The 6,237-nt window shown below is 34.1% G+C and overlaps 1 pseudogene; it reads right to left on the reverse strand.

The window, feature by feature from the left end:
* Positions 1-1,742: 1,742 nt before the first annotated feature.
* Positions 1,743-3,913, reverse strand: LOC131041130 (cytochrome P450 716B1-like; annotated as a pseudogene).
* Positions 3,914-6,237: the final 2,324 nt, after the last annotated feature.

The raw sequence follows: 6,237 nt of genomic DNA on the forward strand, positions 1-6,237 counted from the left end.
GTTATGATAAATTAGCTTTTGTTTGGTAGTGGTATCACTAAATTTGGCATTGATTTAAAGGAAATCCATTTGTTTTTGTGAAAATTGTCTTGAAACCCTTGAAACCTAGGGTATTCATCAAGAATTCAATATTTCTCCTCATTGCACTAGTAGGAAAGTCTGATTTCAGCGTAATAAAGGGGTCTTTTATGTATTATAGGATTTTAGTGGTTTTGGAATAGGCGCAAGTGGCTTCCATGGTGAAAAGTGCATAGATGGATAGGCATCCCTATGTGACTAGCCTTAGAACAAGGAAGAATTGATTGTAGAGACCGTATAGAGGGTGTTAGGCACAAGTTCATAGTAGAATTGGTGTTTTGGGATGTGTGCAGACCTTTGCCAATTATTGTCTTGAGGAGTGCATCCATTCAAGGACACTTTCTTTGTAAAAGTGACCTAATTGTTCATTTAGGCCTACTTTAGCAATTGATGCTTGACCTAGTCAAAGGAGGACTCGGGGGCTGGCATTTCCAAGAATATTAGGTCTCCTTAATGGGTATTTAAAACTGTGAAAATTTTGGAGTGTCATTTGTAAGTTTGGAAAGTTATTGCCGAGCAGTCCTAAAAGGAGGGCTATTAGGTTTAGTCCTAGTGAATGGGCCAATAACATTTGATTCATATCTAAGAAAATGGTGTGTTGTGTCCATATTGTTGGAGTACTTGGGGCATGGGAATGCATTGTTTGAGGGCCTAACATCTTGTTGAAGATAAAACAGAAGTGTCATGGAGTCTTGTGGTGTGTTGGTATATGTGTGGGCATGATGTGAGAAGTTGTATCTCAATCAACCTTTGTGAGCCTAAACCCTCTTGAGTTTGCATTCCTTGATCATACATTGAGTTTATGTTATCATTCCATTGGATACTTTGTTGAGTTATCTTGGTTTGGGTGAGTAAACCACTGGAGACCATTGGCCTCTACATCAACAGCCATATTGAGTTTCTACCCTACAAAATTGACAAAGCAAAGTCTCCACACTATAGTGTAGGGTAGACCATTTCGTAGTTGAATATTGACATTAGATTTGAAAATACCATGTAAAAGGATCTAGAGATTTGAGTAAATATTAATACATAGAATTTTTTACCTATAATTATATATAATTTTAGAGGTAATTGTTGCGAGCTATTTATTGATATTAACTTAGCATTGATAACATTTTTGCAAGTTAAAAGATGGAGAAATTTCTAAATGCTAGTGCATTCTAATTCTTATATATGTAATAACTACCTTGTTACTATTATCTTTATTATCTAATTATATAATTTTAGGGTCATCTCTAGATCTATATGAAAACTTGAGGTTTCATTCATAATGACCCTCCCTACAAATCCCTCTTTTGAAAATAAAAGCCTATATAGTTGATAAAGTAATAATCGAGGGACTTCATTGTTCCATAGAGAATTAGATTTATAGCCTCTCTATTAATAGCAGTCTTTTTTCTCATATCAAAGGTAGAATCTTAAAACACATGCAAAAAAAAAAAAAAATTACATAATTTTCACAACACACCAATATTTTATTTGTTCAACTTGAATACATCATATCTAAATAGAAGTCTTCATGGGACTTCATTCTCATTGCAAGCTAAATTTCAAACATAAAACTGAAGATGGATGAAATGCATGGTGATTTACATAGCAATGAGTGACATTGAAGAGCTAGATGGTCTCTAAATGATGTTGCTGAATTGGATGATCCAGCATCAGTTATTAACAGTTTGCACATGATGATGAAGGTTGATGTGTAGGCCATCGACAGGAATAGGCATTGGATCAATAATCACTTTTTCATTCACATTTATTAAATCCCATTTAAAATTTTTAACAATATTGTGGATAAATACAAGAGTTGCCATTCGTGCAAATTCACTGCCTGGGCACATCCGTGGACCACCTCCAAATGTACAAATGTGTAAGGTGCTGGACCATTGCCTTCAAATCGCGATGGATCAAATTTTTCTAGATTCTCAAAATATTCTGCATTCCTATGAGTTGACGTCGTTGTCCAAGATAACTGCAACTTATTGAAACATAACCAGAATCCAAGAATCTAAGAAATAACACTTTGGAAATAGAAAACTGCAATCAAAACCTCCTGTTGCTGATAACAAAAAGATGTAAACTGTGAAAACTATATATTAATAGTAAGTGTAATATAGTAATGGAAATTGCAAACGTTTCAAAGTTTTGTTCTTTTTACCGTTCATATGGGGACATTTGATATCAGGATTTGTTGCTATCGAGGAGAGCTCGGATTCCATCAATACCATTCATATACAAAAATATTAAATAATTGTACCATTGAATACTAATTTTGAGATATGTGTCTGTTTCTCCTAGACTTCTGTAATGTACACTGCCTTTTGGCTTGTTGACTAACCAGCAACAGATCTGTTTTGTTTTTCACTATCTTTTATGTTGTGCTTCTGAAACATTTTTTTGAAGAACTCCTATAATTCAACCGATCGTGAAAATTTTGTTTTGTTTTACACTATATTTTATGTTGCACTCTGATTTAATTCAGAAACCTCATAGTTGTACTCTGATTTAATTCAGAAACCTCTTCTTTTTAAAAGAAGTCTTATGAAAATTTGATTCTATTTTATGTGAATTTTTCATTGATATTTCAGATCACATAGGAAAGAAAAATCAAACTAGCTGAAATTGCATACCTTCCATCCCTTGGGAATGTTATAACCAGCATAGGAGATGTCTACAATAGCCTTGCGCCAACTACCTCCTACCGGAGGATCAAGTCTGAGGGACTCTTGAGCAGCTCTCCACGTATACTTCATCTTTTGAATGTCATCCCACTGCAGCACACCAACCTGGCTTGCCTCCTTCTCGCGCTTTATCTGCATGTGCTCTGCACTCTTTCTCCAAATCAATAATCCTATCCATACAAGTTAAAAACAAATCAGAGATTTAGAGGAGTTCACTAAAGGGCGCTTCTTAAATACCTTGAAGAACCTTTTGGTAGCAGTCCGGATTCAGAGCCAGTTGCCTCAGGAGCATCGTTACAGTGGCAACATTGGTGTCATGGCCAGCCATAAGAAGCACCATAATGTTATCCTTAATTTCATCATCGCTCAACGGCTTCCCACTGCCATCGGTGTTGCAAAGCAGAAAGGAAAGCAAATCCTGCTCTGGGGAAGCAGATCCGCAAGCCAAATCCGCTCTCCTCTTGTCAATCACAGTTTGAAGAATTTCACTGATACGATTAGTCCCAATTCTGGCTTTCCGGTACATAGTACCCGGAAAATCCAGAGGAATATGATACAACCCACTAACTAAGGCAACAAAATTGCGATACAAATCAGATAGCTGAGGCCCTTCGTCCATGCTGAGAAAAAGACTACAAGCCACAGCAAACAAGCAACTCCTCGAGAGACACGCCGACCCAGAAACGTTTAACGTGGTCACTCATAATGAAGTCCACTCTACCCACGAATTTTTGCAGAGCTTCTGGTTTTAAGAATGTGAGAAGCAGCTTTCTCAGATCTTTTGCCTCGTCCCCAACTTTGCTGACTAAAGAATTTCCTAACAACTTGACAACAGAAGAAGGCCAAGTGGCTTGAACCAGCGTGTTTTCGTTGGAGAAGAGAAAGCGGTTTCCCGCAGGACTGTAGAAGACAGCTGTATGGGATCCGAACAGATGGGTCTTAAAGATATCCCCGCCATAGAGCTTAATTCTCTGCTGAAAAAATTCTCGACATGCGTTAGCCTTTAAGGAGGCCAGAAATGGTAGAGTCTCGCCCAGAAGCGGCCAGCCAAAGCTGCCCGGGGGAAGATTAGGGTTTGAAGAGCTTGTTCTGAGAAAAAACAGCAGAAAGACCACAAACCCTATTGCTATAGCTACCGCAATCATATCCATTCGTGTCTGTTCTTAGAGAGACAATGATTTCTATAACAAGTCTGAACATGATTATATCTCATTTCTATTTATCCAAAGCTGCCCGGGGGAAGATTCGAAAAGGAGCAGCAGAAAGAGCACAAATCGTATGGCTATCTAGCCATAGCGACTATATTCCTTCTTGTCTCTTGTCAAGGGAAGATAAAAAGACCTAATCTCCAGTGCATTCAATAAGAATAATTCCACTTCATCAACACACAAAAAGATATATTATTGATATGCTGATGATAATTGTTATAATAATTAATTTAATAAACTTATAATATGAATAGTGGCGTCAGATGCAGAGTTTTCTATTTTATGTAACTTTGGCTTGTTTTGTTTTCAGCAACTGGCGTGATGCTTCGCTCTGACTAAAGATGCTTATATATATATAGAAAGAGATGCTCTCTATTTTTATTTTATTTTATATAACTAACATTCATCATCAATATTATTTTTTAATTAATATGATTGTAATGATAGATTTGAGTAATTATTATATTATTTGGTTATAATTTTTTTATTTAAAGAAAAATAAATAAATATATTTTATATTTGTATTCTGTCACAGAAAACATAAATGTATTTTAGTTGAAAGTGTAATTATATTTGAAAAAATAAATGAAAATTAAATAAATAATTTAAATTATTAATTATTATTTTCTCATTGAAAAAATTAGCAAACATTTTTAAGATTTTAAGTTCATAGTAGAATTAATTAATTTACTTATGAAAATCAATTATATACTTGGTAAGTTCTATTTAAAAAGAAAAACATTAAACATGGGGTTCTTCTTATAGCATGCTAGTTAAGTGGTGTTGTTGTTATGACCACGAGGGTTCAAACTGGCCAAGCTCATGATCAAACTTTGCCAATGTCAAGAAACTCAACAGCATGAGGAAATACCTTCAATCCTTAACTCTTAGCTTAAGGGGTATAAAAATGATCTAATTAATGAAAAACATTCGTTATTTATTTTATAAAAAAAACCTCCCTACATATATATCTTCTTTGGTCCTTTCACATCCCTTAGAATTTCCAAACATTTGAGGTTGTCATTCATTTTCCTCTTAACATTGTTTTGTTCATTTATACTTTCCTTCAAGGTCTCAATCTAACAAAAAAAAATTAACTCTTTCTTGGCTTTAGACTAGTTGTCATCGGTATCCTTCAATAGGTCTACAAATTCTCTTTAGTTGACCCCAATCAGCCATAGGAATGCATAGTGAGCTTTTGCCCTACATAGTGGATGAAGAAAAGTCTCAACACTATAGTGCAGGGTAGACCATTCACTAGTTGGCACATTTCACATTAGATTCAATGATGCCACTTAAAAATATCTAGAGACTTGATTAAATTTTAATACGGAGTTTTTTTTAATTTATAATTATATTATTATAAATCTAGAGGTAATTGTTGCAATCTATTTATTAATATTGGTAGCATTGATAACTTGGTTTCAAGTTAAAAGATGGAGAAATTTAATTTTCGAATGCTAGAGAATCCTAATCCTTATATATCTAATAAATACATTGTTTCTACTATCTTTATTATCTTTTCATACCATTACACTTCAAGTACTATCTTAATCAACCAAGAAATCTCTAGCTAATGTATAGTTGTTAGTTTCATAATCTTACCAACCATAGCTATGGCAACATCCTTATACTTTAATCTTACATATTTGAACTAAAATGAAAAAACATCTAACTTAAGCCCATCTCTGGACCATTATAATGATCCCCCTACATATCCTTTTCTTAGAAATAAAAACCTATATATTTGACAAACCAATAATCAAGAGACTTCATCCTTGCATATAGGATGATATTTGTAACCTCTCTTTTTTATAATTATAACCATAAATTGAGCTTATGTTTTTTTTTCAATCTATATAATACTATGATAGAAAATATATTCTAATCAAATATTCAGTCCATGGAAACCCAAATGTAATAATAAAGAGAAAATAACATAGGTACCAAGTCAAACTGTGTGTGATGGATTGGGAATTCAAACTATTGTAAAACTTAATAAGATTTCACACATAAAAACCTAGTTCTACAATGAAATCCACCATATACCAACGAAGAACCTAAAAACATGCAAACACATTAAATATGAAAGATTATACCATTCACATGCTCATAAGGTTTTCCATTTCTTCCTATCTCTATTGATCTTGCTTGATATTGAATATGTTTGCTCTCAAATTTTATGTGTGCAAAAGAGCTCAATACAGAAGAGATTGTGGTTGGGTATATAATTCAATAGTATGTAGGCACTTGATTGAATGATTGAG

This window comes from Cryptomeria japonica, chromosome 5 (genome assembly GCF_030272615.1).
Source record: "Cryptomeria japonica chromosome 5, Sugi_1.0, whole genome shotgun sequence".
Lineage (NCBI taxonomy): Eukaryota > Viridiplantae > Streptophyta > Pinopsida > Cupressales > Cupressaceae > Cryptomeria > Cryptomeria japonica.